Source organism: Mobula birostris, chromosome 15, assembly GCF_030028105.1.
Source record: "Mobula birostris isolate sMobBir1 chromosome 15, sMobBir1.hap1, whole genome shotgun sequence".
Taxonomy (NCBI): Eukaryota; Metazoa; Chordata; class Chondrichthyes; order Myliobatiformes; family Myliobatidae; genus Mobula; species Mobula birostris.
In genome coordinates, this window is record NC_092384.1 from 84,783,137 (window position 1) to 84,802,957 (window position 19,821).

Consider the following 19,821-nt stretch of genomic DNA (forward strand, 5'->3'; position numbering starts at 1 on the left):
ATGATAGACAGGCTGGTGACGGGGTGGTATGTACATCGAGGATGAATGACAGGCTGCCGATGGTGTGGATTGTACATCGAGGACTACAGACAGCCTGGTGATGGGGTGGATGGTACATCGAGGACGATAGACAGGCTGGGGATGGGATGGAATGTATATCGAGGACGACAGACAGGCTGGTGATGGAGTGGATTGTAAATAGAGGACGATAGACAGGCTGGTGACGGGGTGGATTGCACATCAAGGACGACAGACAGGCTGGTGATGGGGTGGTATGTACATCGAGGACGATAGACAGGCTGCTGATGGGGTGGATTGAACATCGAGGACATTAGACAGGGTGCTGATGGGGTGTTATGTACATCGAGGACGATAGACAGGCTGGTGATGGGGTGGATTGTACATCGAAGACGATACACAGGCTGGTGATGGGGTGGAATGTATAATAAGGACGGTAGAAAGACTGGTGATGGGGTGGATTGTACATCGAGGACGAATGACAGGCTGGTGATGGCACGGATTGTACATCGAGGACGATAGAAAGGCTCGTGATGGTGTGGATTGTACATCGAGGACGATAGACAGGCTGGTGCTGGGGTGGATTATACATCGAGGACGATAGACAGGCTGGTGATGGGGTGGTATGTACATCGAGGACGATAGCCAGGTTGGTAATGGGCTGGTATGTACATCAAGGAGAATAGACAGGCTTGTGATGGGGTGGATTATACATCGAGGACGATAGACAGGCTGGTGATGGGGTGGTATGAACATCGAGGACGATAGCCAGGTTGGTAATGGGGTGGTATGTACATCAAGGAGAATAGACAGGCTTGTGATGGGGTGGATTGTACATCGAGGATGATAGACAGGCTGGTGATGGGGTGGATTGTACATCGAGGACGATAGACAGGCTGGTGATGGGTGAATTGTACATCGAGGACGATAGACAGGGTGGTGATGGGGTGGAATGTACATCGAGGACGATAGACAGGCTGGTGATGGGGTGGTATACACATCGAGGTCGATAGACCGGCTGGTGATGGGGTGGATTGTACATCGAGGACGATAGACAGGCTGGTGATGGGGTGGATTGTACATCGAGGACGATAGACAGGCTGGTGATGGGGTGGTATGTACATCGAGGACGATAGACAGGCTGGTGATGGGGTGTTATGTACACCGAGGACGATAGACAGGCTGGTGATGGGGTGGATTTTACATCGAGGACGATAGACAGGCTGGTGATGGGGTGGAGTGTACATCGAGGACGAATGACAGGCTGCTGATGGCGTGGATTGTACATCGACGACGATAGACAGGCTGGTGATGGGGTGGATTGTACATCGAGGACGAATGACAGGCTGCTGATGGCGTGGATTGTACATCGACGACGATAGACAGCCTGGTGATGGGGTGGATTGTATATCGAGGACGATAGACAGGCTGGTGATGGGATTAATGTACATCGAGGACGATAGACAGGCTGGTGATGGGGTGGATTGTATATCGAGGACGATAGACAGCCTGGTGATGGGGTGGATTGTATATCGAGGACGATAGACAGCCTGGTGATGGGGTGGAATATACATCGAGGACGACTGACAGGGTGGTGATGGGGTGGATTCTACATCGAGGACGATAGAGAGGCTGGTGATGGGGTGGAATGTATAATAAATATGATAGACAGGCTGGTGATGGGGTGGATTGTACATCGAGGACGATAGGCAGGCTGCTGATGGGGTGGATTGTACATCGAGGACGATAGACAGGCAGGTGCTGGGGTGGTATGTACAACGAGGACGATAGACAGGCTGGTGATGGGGTGGTATATACATCGAGGACGAATGACAGGCTGCTGATGGCGTGGATTGTACATAGAGGACTATAGACAGCTTGGTGATGGGGTGGATTGTACATCGAGGACGAGAGACAGGCTGGTGATGGGGTGGATTGTAAATCATGCATGATAGACAGACTGGTGATGGGGTGCAAAGTACATCGAGGATGATAGACAGGCTGGTGAAGGGGTGGAATGTATAAGAAGGACAGTAGACAGGCTGGTGATGGTGTGGATTGTAGATCGAGGGCGATAGTCAGGCTGGTGATGGGGCGAATTGTACATCGAGGATATAAACAGGCTGGTGATGGGGTGGATTGTACATCGAGGTCGATAGACATGTTCGTGATTGGGTGGATTGTACATCGAGGACGATAGACAGGCTGGTGATGGGGTGGTCTGCACATCGAGGACGATAGACAGGCTGGTGATGGGGTGGTCTGTACATCGAGGACGATAGACAGGCTGGTGATGGGGTGGTATGTATATCGAGGACGATAGGCAGGCTGGTGATGGGGTGTTATGTACATCGAGGACGATAGACAGGTTGGTGATGGGGTGGAATGTATAATAAGGACGATAGACAGGCTGGTGATGGGTTGGATTGAACATCGAGGACGATAGACAGGCTGGTGATGGGATGGATTGAACATCGAGGACGATAGACAGGCTGGTGATGGGGTGGTATGTAAATCGAGGACGATAGGCAGGCTGGTGATGGGATGGAATGTACATCGAGGACGATAGACAGGCTGGTGATGGGTTGGATTGTACATCGAGTACGATAGACAAGCTGGTGATGGGGTGGTATGTGCATCGTAGACGATATACAGGCTGGTGATGAGGTGGATTGTACATCGAGGACGATAGACAAGCTGGTGATGGTGTGTATTGCACATCGAGGACGATAGACAGGCTGGTGATGGGGTGGTATGAACATCGAGGACGATAGCCAGGTTGGTAATGGGGTGGTATGTACATCAAGGAGAATAGACAGGCTTGTGATGGGGTGGATTGTACATCGAAGACGATAGACAGGCTGGTGATGGGGTGGTATGTACATCAAGGACGATAGACAGGCTGGTGATGGGGTGGATTGTACTTCGAGGACGATAGACAGGCTGGTGATGGGGTGGTATGTAAGTCGAGGACGATAGACAGGCTGGTGATGGAGTGGTATGTACATCGAGTACGATAGATAGGCTGGTGATGGAGTGGTATGTACATCGAAGACGATACACAGGCTGGTGATGGAGTGGATTGTACATCGAGGACGATAGACAGGCTGGTGCTGGGGTGGATTATACATCGAGGACGATAGACAGGCTGGTGATGGGGTGGATTGTAGATCGAGGGCGATAGTCAGGCTGGTGATGGGGCGAATTGTACATCGATGATATAAACAGGCTGGTGATGGGGTGGTATGTACATCGAGGACGATAGACAGGCTGGTGAGTGGGTGGATTGTACATCGAGGACGATAGACAGGCTGGTGATGGGGTGGTCTGCACATCGAGGACGATAGACAGGCTGGTGATGGGGTGGTCTGTACATCGAGGACGATAGACAGGCTGGTGATGGGGTGGTATGTATATCGAGGACGATAGGCAGGCTGGTGATGGGGTGTTATGTACATCGAGGACGACAGACAGGTTGGTGATGGGGTGGAATGTATAATAAGGACGATAGACAGGCTGGTGATGGGTTGGATTGAACATCGAGGACGATAGACAGGCTGGTGATGGGATGGATTGAACATCGAGGACGATAGACAGGCTGGTGATGGGGTGGTATGTAAATCGAGGACGATAGGCAGGCTGGTGATGGGATGGAATGTACATCGAGGACGATAGACAGGCTGGTGATGGGTTGGATTGTACATCGAATACGATAGACAAGCTGGTGATGGGGTGGTATGTGCATCGTGGACGATATACAGGCTGGTGATGAGGTGGATTGTACATCGAGGACGATAGACAAGCTGGTGATGGTGTGTATTGCACATCGAGGACGATAGACAGGCTGGTGATGGGGTGGTATGAACATCGAGGACGATAGCCAGGTTGGTAATGGGGTGGTATGTACATCAAGGAGAATAGACAGGCTTGTGATGGGGTGGATTGTACATCGAAGACGATAGACAGGCTGGTGACGGGGTGGTATGTACATCAAGGACGATAGACAGGCTGGTGATGGGGTGGATTGTACTTCGAGGACGATAGACAGGCTGGTGATGGAGTGGTATGTACATCGAGTACGATAGATAGGCTGGTGATGGAGTGGTATGTACATCGAAGACGATACACAGGCTGGTGATGGAGTGGATTGTACATCGAGGACGATAGACAGGTTCGTGATTGGGTGGATTGTACATCGAGGACGATAGACAGGCTGGTGATGGGGTGGTATGTACATCGAGGACGATAGACAGGCTGGTGAGTGGGTGGATTGTACATTGAGGACGAATGTCAGGCTGCTGATGGCGTGGATTGTACATAGAGGACTATAGATAGCCTGGTGATGGGGTGGATTGTACATCGAGGACGATAGACAGGCTGGTGCTGGGGTGGATTATACATCGAGGACGATAGACAGGCTGGTGATGGGGTGGTATGAACATCGAGGACGATAGCCAGGTTGGTAATGGGGTGGTATGTACATCAAGGAGAATAGACAGGCTGGTGATGGGGTGGATTCTACATCGAGGACGATAGAGAGGCTGGTGATGGGGTGGATTGTACATCGAGGACGAATGACAGGCTGCTGATGGCGTGGATTGTACATCGACGACGATAGACAGCCTGGTGATGGGATTAATGTACATCGAGGACGATAGACAGGCTGGTGATGGGGTGGATTGTATATCGAGGACGATAGACAGCCTGGTGATGGGGTGGATTGTATATCGAGGACGATAGACAGCCTGGTGATGGGGTGGAATGTACATCGAGGACGACTGACAGGGTGGTGATGGGGTGGATTCTACATCGAGGACGATAGAGAGGCTGGTGATGGGGTGGAATGTATAATAAATATGATAGACAGGCTGGTGATGGGGTGGATTGTACATCGAGGACGATAGGCAGGCTGCTGATGGGGTGGATTGTACATCGAGGACGATAGACAGGCAGGTGCTGGGGTGGTATGTACAACGAGGACGATAGACAGGCTGGTGATGGGGTGGTATATACATCGAGGACGAATGACAGGCCGCTGATGGCGTGGATTGTACATAGAGGACTATAGACAGCTTGGTGATGGGGTGGATTGTACATCGAGGACGAGAGACAGGCTGGTGATGGGGTGGATTGTAAATCATGCATGATAGACAGACTGGTGATGGGGTGCAAAGTACATCGAGGATGATAGACAGGCTCGTGAAGGGGTGGAATGTATAAGAAGGACAGTAGACAGGCTGGTGATGGTGTGGATTGTAGATCGAGGGCGATAGTCAGGCTGGTGATGGGGCGAATTGTACATCGAGGACGATAGACAGGCTGGTGATGGGGTGTTATGTACATCAAGGTCGACAGGCTGGTGATTGGGTGGATTGTACATCGAGGATATAAACAGGCTGGTGATGGGGTGGATTGTACATCGAGGACGATAGACATGTTCGTGATTGGGTGGATTGTACATCGAGGACGATAGACAGGCTGGTGATGGGGTGGTCTGCACATCGAGGACGATAGACAGGCTGGTGATGGGGTGGTATGTATATCGAGGACGATAGGCAGGCTGGTGATGGGGTGTTATGTACATCAAGGTCGATAGACAGGGTGGCGATGGGGTGGAATGTACATCGAGGATATAAACAGGCTGGTGATGGGGTGGATGTACATCGAGGACGATAGACAGGCTGGTGATGGAGTGGATTGTACATCGAGGACGATAGACAGGCTGGGGATGGGGTGGATTGTACATCGTGGACGATAGGTTCGTGATGGGGTGGATTGTACATCGAGGACGATAGACAGGCAGGTGATGGGGTGGCATGTACATCGAGGACTATAGACAGGCTGGTGATGCAGTGGTATGTATATCGAGGACGATAGACAGGCTGGTGTGTGGGTGGATTATACATCGAGGACGATAGACAGGCTGGTGATGGGGTGGTATGTACATCGAGGATGATAGACAGGCTGGTGATGGGGTGGATTGTACCTCGAGGAAGAATGACAGGCTGCTGATGGCGTGGATTGTACATAGAGGACTATAGACAGCCTGGTGATGGGGTGGATTGTACATCGAGGACGATAGACAAGCTGGTGATGGTGTGTATTGCACATCGAGGACGATAGACAGGCTGGTGATGGGGTGGTATGAACATCGAGGACGATAGCCAGGTTGGTAATGGGGTGGTATGTACATCAAGGAGAATAGACAGGCTTGTGATGGGGTGGATTGTACATCGAAGACGATAGACAGGCTGGTGATGGGGTGGTATGTACATCAAGGACGATAGACAGGCTGGTGATGGGGTGGATTGTACTTCGAGGACGATAGACAGGCTGGTGATGGGGTGGTATGTAAGTCGAGGACGATAGACAGGCTGGTGATGGAGTGGTATGTACATCGAGTACGATAGATAGGCTGGTGATGGAGTGGTATGTACATTGAAGACGATACACAGGCTGGTGATGGAGTGGATTGTACATCGAGGACGATAGACAGGTTCGTGATTGGGTGGATTGTACATCGAGGACGATAGACAGGCTGGTGATGGGGTGGTATGTACATCGAGGACGATAGACAGGCTGGTGATGGGGTGGTATGTACATCGAGGACGATAGACAGGCTGGTGAGTGGGTGGATTGTACATCGAGGACGATAGACAGGCTGGTGATGGGGTGGTCTGCACATCGAGGATGATAGACAGGCTGGTGATGGGGTGGTCTGTACATCGAGGACGAGAGACAGGCTGGTGATGGGGTGGTATGTATATCGAGGACGATAGGCAGGCTGGTGATGGGGTGTTATGTACATCGAGGACGATAGACAGGTTGGTGATGGGGTGGAATGTATAATAAGGACGATAGACAGGCTGGTGATGGGTTGGATTGAACATCGAGGACGATAGACAGGCTGGTGATGGGATGGATTGAACATCGAGGACGATAGACAGGCTGGTGATGGGGTGGTATGTAAATCGAGGACGATAGGCAGGCTGGTGATGGGATGGAATGTACATCGAGGACGATAGACAGGCTGGTGATGGGTTGGATTGTACATCGAGTACGATAGACAAGCTGGTGATGGGGTGGTATGTGCATCGTGGACGATATACAGGCTGGTGATGAGGTGGATTGTACATCGAGGACGATAGACAAGCTGGTGATGGTGTGTATTGCACATCGAGGACGATAGACAGGCTGGTGATGGGGTGGTATGAACATCGAGGACGATAGCTAGGTTGGTAATGGGGTGGTATGTACATCAAGGAGAATAGACAGGCTTGTGATGGGGTGGATTGTACATCGAAGACGATAGACAGGCTGGTGACGGGGTGGTATGTACATCAAGGACGATAGACAGGCTGGTGATGGGGTGGATTGTACTTCGAGGACGATAGACAGGCTGGTGATGGGGTGGTATGTAAGTCGAGGACGATAGACAGGCTGGTGATGGAGTGGTATGTACATCGAGTACGATAGATAGGCTGGTGATGGAGTGGTATGTACATCGAAGACGATACACAGGCTGGTGATGGAGTGGATTGTACATCGAGGACGATAGACAGGCTGGTGCTGGGGTGGATTATACATCGAGGACGATAGACAGGCTGGTGATGGGGTGGATTGTAGATCGAGGGCGATAGTCAGGCTGGTGATGGGGCGAATTGTACATCGATGATATAAACAGGCTGGTGATGGGGTGGTATGTACATCGAGGACGATAGACAGGCTGGTGAGTGGGTGGATTGTACATCGAGGACGATAGACAGGCTGGTGATGGGGTGGTCTGCACATCGAGGACGATAGACAGGCTGGTGATGGGGTGGTCTGTACATCGAGGACGATAGACAGGCTGGTGATGGGGTGGTATGTATATCGAGGACGATAGGCAGGCTGGTGATGGGGTGTTATGTACATCGAGGACGATAGACAGGTTGGTGATGGGGTGGAATGTATAATAAGGACGATAGACAGGCTGGTGATGGGTTGGATTGAACATCGAGGACGATAGACAGGCTGGTGATGGGATGGATTGAACATCGAGGACGATAGACAGGCTGGTGATGGGGTGGTATGTAAATCGAGGACGATAGGCAGGCTGGTGATGGGATGGAATGTACATCGAGGACGATAGACAGGCTGGTGATGGGTTGGATTGTACATCGAATACGATAGACAAGCTGGTGATGGGGTGGTATGTGCATCGTGGACGATATACAGGCTGGTGATGAGGTGGATTGTACATCGAGGACGATAGACAAGCTGGTGATGGTGTGTATTGCACATCGAGGACGATAGACAGGCTGGTGATGGGGTGGTATGAACATCGAGGACGATAGCCAGGTTGGTAATGGGGTGGTATGTACATCAAGGAGAATAGACAGGCTTGTGATGGGGTGGATTGTACATCGAAGACGATAGACAGGCTGGTGACGGGGTGGTATGTACATCAAGGACGATAGACAGGCTGGTGATGGGGTGGATTGTACTTCGAGGACGATAGACAGGCTGGTGATGGGGTGGTATGTAAGTCGAGGACGATAGACAGGCTGGTGATGGAGTGGTATGTACATCGAGTACGATAGATAGGCTGGTGATGGAGTGGTATGTACATCGAAGACGATACACAGGCTGGTGATGGAGTGGATTGTACATCGAGGACGATAGACAGGTTCGTGATTGGGTGGATTGTACATCGAGGACGATAGACAGGCTGGTGATGGGGTGGTATGTACATCGAGGACGATAGACAGGCTGGTGAGTGGGTGGATTGTACATTGAGGACGAATGTCAGGCTGCTGATGGCGTGGATTGTACATCGACGACGATAGACAGCCTGGTGATGGGATTAATGTACATCGAGGACGATAGACAGGCTGGTGATGGGGTGGATTGTATATCGAGGACGATAGACAGCCTGGTGATGGGGTGGATTGTATATCGAGGACGATAGACAGCCTGGTGATGGGGTGGAATGTACATCGAGGACGACTGACAGGGTGGTGATGGGGTGGATTCTACATCGAGGACGATAGAGAGGCTGGTGATGGGGTGGAATGTATAATAAATATGATAGACAGGCTGGTGATGGGGTGGATTGTACATCGAGGACGATAGGCAGGCTGCTGATGGGGTGGATTGTACATCGAGGACGATAGACAGGCAGGTGCTGGGGTGGTATGTACAACGAGGACGATAGACAGGCTGGTGATGGGGTGGTATATACATCGAGGACGAATGACAGGCCGCTGATGGCGTGGATTGTACATAGAGGACTATAGACAGCTTGGTGATGGGGTGGATTGTACATCGAGGACGAGAGACAGGCTGGTGATGGGGTGGATTGTAAATCATGCATGATAGACAGACTGGTGATGGGGTGCAAAGTACATCGAGGATGATAGACAGGCTCGTGAAGGGGTGGAATGTATAAGAAGGACAGTAGACAGGCTGGTGATGGTGTGGATTGTAGATCGAGGGCGATAGTCAGGCTGGTGATGGGGCGAATTGTACATCGAGGACGATAGACAGGCTGGTGATGGGGTGTTATGTACATCGAGGACGATAGACAGGCTGGTGATGGAGTGGATTGTACATCGAGGACGATAGACAGGCTGGTGATGGGGTGGTATGTACATCGACGGCGATAGTCAGGCTGGTGATGGGGCGAATTGTACATCGAGGACGATAGACAGGCTGGTGATGGAGTGGATTGCACATCGAGGGCGATAGTCAGGCTTGTGATGGGGCGAATTGTACATCGAGGACGATAGACAGGCTGGTGATGGGGTGTTATGTACATCAAGGTCGACAGGCTGGTGATTGGGTGGATTGTACATCGAGGATATAAACAGGCTGGTGATGGGGTGGATTGTACATCGAGGACGATAGACATGTTCGTGATTGGGTGGATTGTACATCGAGGACGATAGACAGGCTGGTGATGGGGTGGTCTGCACATCGAGGACGATAGACAGGCTGGTGATGGGGTGGTATGTATATCGAGGACGATAGGCAGGCTGGTGATGGGGTGTTATGTACATCAAGGTCGATAGACAGGGTGGCGATGGGGTGGATTGTACATCGAGGATATAAACAGGCTGGTGATGGGGTGGATGTACATCGAGGACGATAGACAGGCTGGTGATGGAGTGGATTGTACATCGAGGACGATAGACAGGCTGGGGATGGGGTGGATTGTACATCGTGGACGATAGGTTCGTGATGGGGTGGATTGTACATCGAGGACGATAGACAGGCAGGTGATGGGGTGGCATGTACATCGAGGACTATAGACAGGCTGGTGATGCAGTGGTATGTATATCGAGGACGATAGACAGGCTGGTGTGTGGGTGGATTATACATCGAGGACGATAGACAGGCTGGTGATGGGGTGGTATGTACATCGAGGATGATAGACAGGCTGGTGATGGGGTGGATTGTACCTCGAGGAAGAATGACAGGCTGCTGATGGCGTGGATTGTACATAGAGGACTATAGACAGCCTGGTGATGGGGTGGATTGTACATCGAGGACGATAGACAAGCTGGTGATGGGGTGGATTGTATATCGAGGACGATAGACAGGCTGGTGATGGGATGGAATTGACATCGAGGACGAGAGACAGGCTGGTGAAGGGGTGAATTGTACATCGACGATGATAAACAGGCTGGTGATGGTGTGGTATGTACATCGAGGCCGATAGGCAGGCTGGTAATGGGGTGGTATGTACATCGAGGACGATAGACAGGCTCGTGATGGGGTGGTATGTAAATCGAGGACGATAGACAGGCTGGTGATGGGGTGGTATGTAAATCGAGGACGATAGACAGGCTGGTGATGGAGTGGATTGTACATCGAGGACGATAGACAGGCTGGTGATGGGGTGGATTGTAGATCGAGGACGATAGACAGGCTTATAATGGGGTGGAATGTATAATAAGGACGGTAGACAGGCTGGTGATGGGGTGGATTGTACATCGAGGACGATAGACAGGCTGGTGATGGGGTGGTATGTAAATTGAGGACGATACACAGGCGGGTGATGGGGTGGATTGTACATCGAGGACGAATGACAGGCTGGTGATGGCGTGGATTTTTCATCGAAGACGATAGAAAGGCTGGTGATGGTGTGGATTGTACATCGAGGACGATAGACAGGCTGTTGGTGGGGTGGATTGTATATCGGGGACGATAAACAGGCTGGTGATGGGGTGGTATGTACATCGAGGACGACAGACAGGCTGTTGATGGGGTGGTATGTACATCGAGGACGATAGGCTAGTGATGGGGTGGTATGTACATCGAGGACGATAGACAGGCTGGTGATGGGTTGGATTGAACATCGAGGACGATAGACAGGCTGGTGATGGGGTGGTATGTAAATCGAGGACGATAGGCAGGCTGGTGATGGGATGGAATGTACATCGAGGACGATAGACAGGCTGGTGATGGGTTGGATTGTACATCGAGTACGATAGACAAGCTGGTGATGGGGTGTTATGTGCATCGTGGACGATATACAGGCTGGTGATGAGGTGGATTGTACATCGAGGACGATAGACAAGCTGGTGATGGTGTGTATTGTACATCGAGGACGATAGACAGGCTGGTGATGGGGTGGTATGAACATCGAGGACGATAGCCAGGTTGGTAATGGGGTGGTATGTACATCAAGGAGAATGGACAGGCTTGTGATGGGGTGGATTGTACATCGAGGATGATAGACAGGCTGGTGATGGGGTGGTATGTACATCGAGGACGATAGACAGGCTGGTGATGGGGTGGATTGTACATCGAGGACGATAGACAGGCTGGTGATGGGGTGGTATGTACATCGAGGACGATAGTCAGGCTGGTGATTGGGTGGATTGTACATCGACGACGATAGACAGGTTGGTGACGGGGTGGTATGTACATCGAGGACGATAGACAAGCTGGTGATAGTGTGTATTGTACATCGAGGACGATAGACAGGCTGGTGATGGGGTGATTGTACATCGAGGACGATAGACAGGCTGGTGATGGGGTGAATTGTACATCGAGGACGATAGACAGGCTGTTGATGGGGTGGATTGTACATCGAGGACGATAGACAGGCTGGTGATGGGGTGGTATGTACATCGAGGACGATAGACAGGCTGCTGGTGGGGTGGTATGTACATTCAAGATGATAGACAGGCTGGTGATGGCGTGGTATGTACATCGAGGACGATGGACAGGCTGGTGATGGGGCGGATTGTTTTTCGAGGAAGATAGACAGGCTGGTGATGGGGTGGTATGTACATCGAGGACGATAGACAGGCTGGTGGTGGGGTGGATTGTACATCGAGGACGATAGACAGGCTGGTGATTGGGTGGATTGTACATCGACGACGATAGACAGGCTGGTGATGGGTTGGAATATACTTCGAGGACGATAGACAGGCTGGTGATGGGGTGGTATGTACATCGAGCACGATAGACAGACTGGTGATGGGGTGGATTGTATAATAAGGACGATTGACAGGCTGGTGATGGGGTGGATTGTGCATCGAAGACGATAGACAGGCTGGTGATGGGGTGGAATGTATAATAAGGACGATAGACAGGCTGGTGATGGGGTGGATTGTATATCGAGGACGATAGACAGGCTGGTGATCGGATGGAATGTACATCGAGGACGATAGACAGACTGGTGATGGGGTGGATTGTATAATAAGGACGATTGACAGGCTGGTGATGAGGTGGATTGTACATCGAGGACGATAGACAGGCTGGTGATGGGGTGGAATTTATAATAAGGACGATAGACAGGCTGGTGATGGGGTGGTATGTACATCGAGGACGATAGACAGGCTGGTAATGGGGTGGTATGTACATCGAGGACGATGGACAGGCTCGTGATGGGGTGGTATGTTCATCGAGGACGACAGACAGGCTGGTGATGGGGTGGTGTGTACGTCGAGGACGATAGACAGGCTGGTGATGGGGTGGTATGAACATCGAGGACGATAGCCAGGTTGGTAATGGGGTGGTATGTACATCAAGGAGAATGGACAGGCTTGTGATGGGGTGGATTGTACATCGAGGATGATAGACAGGCTGGTGATGGAGTGGTATGTACATCGAGGACGATAGACAGGCTGGTGATGGGGTGGATTGTACATCGAAGACGATAGACAGGCTGGTGATGGGGTGGTATGTACATCGAGGGCGATAGACAGGCTGGTGATGGGGTGGTATGTCCATCGAGGACGATAGTCAGGCTGGTGATTGGGTGGATTATATATCGACGACGATAGACAGGTTGGTGACGGGGTGGTATGGACATCGAGGACGATAGACAGGCTGGTGATGGGGTGGAATGTATAATAAGGACGATAGACAGGCTGGTGATGGGTTGGATTGAACATCGAGGACGATAGACAGGCTGGTGATGGGGTGGATTGAACATCGAGGACGATAGACAGGCTGGTGATGGGGTGGTATGTAAATCGAGGACGATAGGCAGGCTGGTGATGGGATGGAATGTACATCCAGGACGATAGACAGGCTGGTGATGGGTTGGATTGTACATCGAGTACGATAGACAAGCTGGTGATGGGGTGGTATGTGCATCATGGATGATATACAGGCTGGTGATGAGGTGGATTGTACATCGAGGACGATAGACAAGCTGGTGATAGTGTGTATTGTACATCGAGGACGATAGACAGGCTGGTGCTGGGGTGGATTGTACATCGAGGACGATAGACAGGCTGGTGATGGGGTGGATTGTACATCGAGGACGATAGACAGGCTGTTGATGGGGTGGATTGTACATGGAGGACGATAGACAGGCTGGTGATTGGGTGGATTGTACATCGACGACGATAGACAGGCTGGTGATGGGTTGGAATATCCTTCGAGGACGATAGACAGGCTGGTGATGGGGTGGAATTTATAATAAGGACGATAGACAGGCTGGTGATGGGGTGGTATGTACATCGAGGACGATAGACAGGCTGGTAATGGGGTGGTATGTACATCGAGGACGATGGACAGGCTCGTGATGGGGTGGTATGTTCATCGAGGACGACAGACAGGCTGGTGATGGGGTGGTGTGTACGTCGAGGACGATAGACAGGCTGGTGATGGAGTGGATTGTACATCGAGGACGATAGACAGGTTGGTGATGGAGTGGATTGTACATCGAGGACGATAGACAGGCTGGTGATGGGGTGGATTGTACATCGAGGACTATTGACAGCCTGGTGATGAGGTGGATTGTACATCGAGGACGATAGACAGGCTGGTGATGGGCTGGAATGTACATCGAGGACGAGAGACAGGCTGGTGATGGAGTGGATTGTACATCGAGGATGATAGACAGGCTGGTGATGAGGTGGATTGTACATTGAGGACGATAGACAGGCTGGTGATGGGGTGGATTGTACATCGAGGACGATAGGTTCGTGATGGGGTGGATTGTACATCGGGGACGATAGGCAGGTGATGGGGTGGTATGTACATCGAGGATGATAGACAGGCTGGTGAAGGGGTGAATTGTACATCGAGGACGATAAACAGGCTGGTGATGGGGTGGTATGTACATCGAAGACGATAGATAGGCCGGTGATGGGGTGTTACGTACATAGAGGACGATAGACAGGCTGGTAATGGGGTGGTATGTACATCGAGGACGATGGACAGGCTCGTGATGGGGTGGTATGTTCATCGAGGACGACAGACAGGCTGGTGATGGGGTGGTATGTACATCGAGGACGATACACAGGCTGGTGATGGAGTGGATTGTACATTGAGGACGATAGACAGGTTGGTGATGGAGTGGATTGTACATCGAGGACGATAGACAGGCTGGTGATGGGGTGGATTGTACATCGAGGACTATAGACAGCCTGGTGATGAGGTGGATTGTACATCGAGGACGATAGACAGGCTGGTGATGGGGTGGAATGTACATCGAGGACGATAGACAGGCTGGTGATGGGGTGGATTGTATATCGAGGACGATAGACAGGCTCGTGATGGGGTGGATTGTACATCGAGGACGATAGACAGGCTGGTGATGGGATTAATGTACATCGAGGACGATAGGCTGGTGACGGGGTGGATTGTACATCGAGGATGATAGACAGGCTGGTGATGGGGTGGATTCTACATCGAGGACGAATGACAGGCTGTTGGTGGGGTGGATTGTATATCGGGGACGATAAACAGGCTGGTGATGGGGTGGTATGTACATCGAGTGCGATAGACAGGCTGGTGATGGGGTGGTATGTACATCGAGGACGATAGACAGGCTGGTGAGTGGGTGGATTGTACATTGAGGACGAATGTCAGGCTGCTGATGGGGTGGATTGTACATAGAGGACGAATGACAGGCTGCTGATGGGGTGGATTGAACATCAAGGATGATAGACAGGCTGGTGATGGCATGGATTGTACATAGAGGACTATTGAGAGCCTGGTGATGGGGTGGATTGTGCATCGAGGACGATAGACAGGCTGGTGATGGCATGGAATGGACATCGAGGACGAGAGACAGGCTGGTGATGGAGTGGATTGTACATCGAGGATGATAGACAGGCTGGTGATGAGGTGGATTGTACATTGAGGACGATAGACAGGCTGGTGATGGGGTGGATTGTACATCGAGGACGATAGGTTCGTGATGGGGTGGATTGTACATCGGGGACGATAGGCAGGTGATGGGGTGGTATGTACATCGAGGATGATAGACAGGCTGGTGAAGGGGTGAATTGTACATCGAGGACGATAAACAGGCTGGTGATGGGGTGGTATGTACATCGAAGACGATAGATAGGCCGGTGATGGGGTGTTACGTACATAGAGGACGATAGACAGGCTGGTAATGGGGTGGTATGTACATCGAGGACGATGGACAGGCTCGTGATGGGGTGGTATGTTCATCGAGGACGACAGACAGGCTGGTGATGGGGTGGCATGTACATCGAGGACGATACACAGGCTGGTGATGGAGTGGATTGTACATCGAGGACGATAGACAGGTTGGTGATGGAGTGGATTGTACATCGAGGACGATAGACAGGCTGGTGATGGGGTGGATTGTACATCGAGGACTATAGACAGCCTGGTGATGAGGTGGATTGTACATCGAGGACGATAGACAGGCTGGTGATGGGGTGGAATGTACATCGAGGACGATAGACAGGCTGGTGATGGGGTGGATTGTATATCGAGGACGATAGACAGGCTCGTGATGGGGTGGATTGTACATCGAGGACGATAGACAGGCTGGTGATGGGATTAATGTACTTCGAGGACGATAGGCTGGTGACGGGGTGGATTGTACATCGAGGATGATAGACAGGCTGGTGATGGGGTGGATTCTACATCGAGGACGAATGACAGGCTGCTGATGGCGTGGATTGTACATAGAGGACTATAGACAGCTTGGTGATGGGGTGGATTGTACATCGAGGACGAGAGACAGGCTGGTGATGGGGTGGATTGTAAATCATGCATGATAGACAGGCTGGTGATGGGGTGCAAAGTACATTGAGGATGATAGACAGGCTGGTGAAGGGGTGGAATGTATAAAAAGGACAGTAGACAGGCTGGTGATGGTGTGGATTGTAGATCGAGGGCGATAGTCAGGCTGGTGATGGGGCGAATTGTACATCGAGGACGATAGACAGGCTGGTGATGGGGTGTTATGTACATTGAGGACGATAGACAGGCTGGTGATGGAGTGGATTGTACATCGAGGGCGATAGTCAGGCTGGTGATGGGGCGAATTGTACATCGAGGACGATAGACAGGCTGGTGATGGAGTGGATTGTACATCGAGGGCGATAGTCAGGCTGGTGATGGGGCGAATTGTACATCGAGGACGATAGACAGGCTGGTGATGGCGTGTTATGTACATCAAGGTCGACAGGCTGGTGATTGGGTGGATTGTACATCGAGGATATAAACAGGCTGGTGATGGGGTGGTATGTACATTGAGGACGATAGACAGGCTGGTGATGGAGTGGATTGTACAACGACGATAGACAGGCTGGTGATGGGGTGGATTGTACATCGAGGACGATAGACAGGCTGGTGTGTGGGTGGATTATACATCGAGAACGAGACAGGCTGCTGATGGGGTGGTATGTACATCGAGGATGATAGACAGGCTGGTGATGGGGTGGATTGTACATCGAGGAAGAATGACAGGCTGCTGATGGCGTGGATTGTACATAGAGGACTATAGACAGCCTGGTGATGGGGTGGATTGTATATCGAGGACTATAGACAGGCTGGTGATGGGATGGAATGGACATCGAGGACGAGAGACAGGCTGGTGAAGGGGTGAATTGTACATCGACGATGATAAACAGGCTGGTGATGGTGTGGTATGGACATCGAGGCCGATAGACAGGCTGGTAATGGAGTGGTATGTACATCGAGGATGATAGACAGGCTCGTGATGTGGTGGTATGTACATCGAGGACGATAGACAGGCTGGTGATGGGGTGGATTGTAGATCGAGGACGACAGACAGGCTTATAATGGGGTGGAATGTATAATAAGGACGGTAGACAGGCTGGTGATGGGGTAGATTGTAGATCGAGGACGAATCACAGGCTGTTGATGGCGTGGATTGTACATCCAGGACGATAGAAAGGCTGGTGGTGGGGTGGATTGTACATCGAGGACGGTAGACAGGCTGGTGATGGGGTGGTATGTAAATTGAGGACGATACACAGGCGGGTGATGGGGTGGATTGTACATCGAGGACGAATGACAGGCTGGTGATGGCGTGGATTGTACATCGAGGACGATAGACAGGCTGTTGGTGGGGTGGATTGTATATCGGGGACAATAAACAGGCTGGTGATGGGGTGGTATGTACATCGAGGGCAATAGACAGGCTGGTGATGGGGTGGTATGTACATCGAGGATGATAGGCTCGTGATGGGGTGGTATGTTCATCGAGGACGATAGACAGGCTGGTGATGGGGTGGATTGTACATCGAGGACGATAGACAGGCTGGTGATGGGGTGGTATGTACATCGAGGACGATAGACAGGTTGGTGATGGGTTGGATTGAACATCGAGGACGATAGACTGGCTGGTGATGGGGTGGAATGTACATCGAGGACGATAGACAGGCTGGTGATGGGTTGGATTGTACATCGAGTACGATAGACAAGCTGGTGATGGGGTGGTATGTGCATCGTGGACGATATACAGGCTGGTGATGAGGTGGATTGTACATCGAGGATGATAGACAGGCTGGTGATGGGGTGGTATGTACATCGAGGACGATAGACAGGCTGGTGATGGGGTGGATTGTACATTGAGGACGATAAGACAGGCTGGTGACGGGGTGGATTGTACATCGAGGACGATAGACAGGCTGGTGACGGGGTGGTATGTACATCGAGGACGATAGACAGGCTGGTGATGGGGTGGATTGTACATCGAGTACGATAGACAAGCTGGTGATGGGGTGGTATGTGCATCGTGGACGATAAGACAGGCTGGTGATGGGGTGGATTGTACATCGAGTACGATAAGACAGGCTGGTGATGGGGTGGATTGTACATCGAGGACGATAGACAGGCTGGTGATGGGGTGGATTGTACATCGAGGACGATAGACAGGCTGGTGCTGGGGTGGTATGTACATCGAGGACGATAGACAGGTTGGTGATGGGGTGGTATGTACATCGAGGACGATAGACAGGCTGGTGTTGGGGTGGAATGTATAATAAGGACGATAGACAGGCTGGTGATGGGTTGGATTGAACATCGAGGACGATAGACAGGCTGGTGATGGGATGGAATGTACATCGAAGACGATAGACAGGCTGGTGATGGGGTGGATTGAACATCGAGGACGATAGACAGGCTGGTGATGGGGTGGTATGTAAATCGAGGACGATAGGCAGGCTGGTAATGGGATGGAATGTACATCGAGGACGATAGACAGGCTGGTGATGGGTTGGATTGTACATCGAGTACGATAGACAAGCTGGTGATGGGGTGGTATGTGCATCGTGGACGATATACTGGCTGGTGATGAGGTGGATTGTACATCGAGGACGATAGACAAGCTGGTGATAGTGTGTATTGTACATCGAGGACGATAGACAGGCTGGTGATGGGGTGGATTGTACATCGAGGACGATAGACAGGCTGGTGATGGGGTGGATTGTACATCGAGGACGATAGACAAGCTGTTGATGGGGTGGATTGTACATCGAGGACGATAGACAGGCTGGTGATGGGGTGGTATGTACATCGAGGACGATAGACAGGCTGCTCGTGGGGTGGTATGTACATTCAGGATGATAGACAGGCTGGTGATGGCGTGGTATGTACATCGAGGACGATGGACAGGCTGCTGGTGGGGCGGATTGTACATCGAGGACGATAGACAGGCTGGTGATGGTGTGGTATGTATATCGAGGAAGATAGACAGGCTGGTGATGGGGTGGTATGTACATCGAGGACGATAGACAGGCTGGTGATGGGGCGGATCGTACATCGAGGACGATAGACAGGCTGGTGATGGGGTGGTATATACATCGAGGACGATAGACAGGCTGGTGATGGGGTGGAATGTATAATAAGGACGATAGACAGGCTGGTGATGGGTTGGATTGAACATCGAGGACAATAGACAGGCTGGTGATGGGATGGATTGAACATCGAGGACGATAGACAGGCTGGTGATGGGGTGGATTGTACATCGAGTACGATAGACAAGCTGGTGATGGGGTGGTATGTGCATCGTGGACGATATACAGGCTGGTGATGAGGTGGATTGTACATCGAGGATGATAG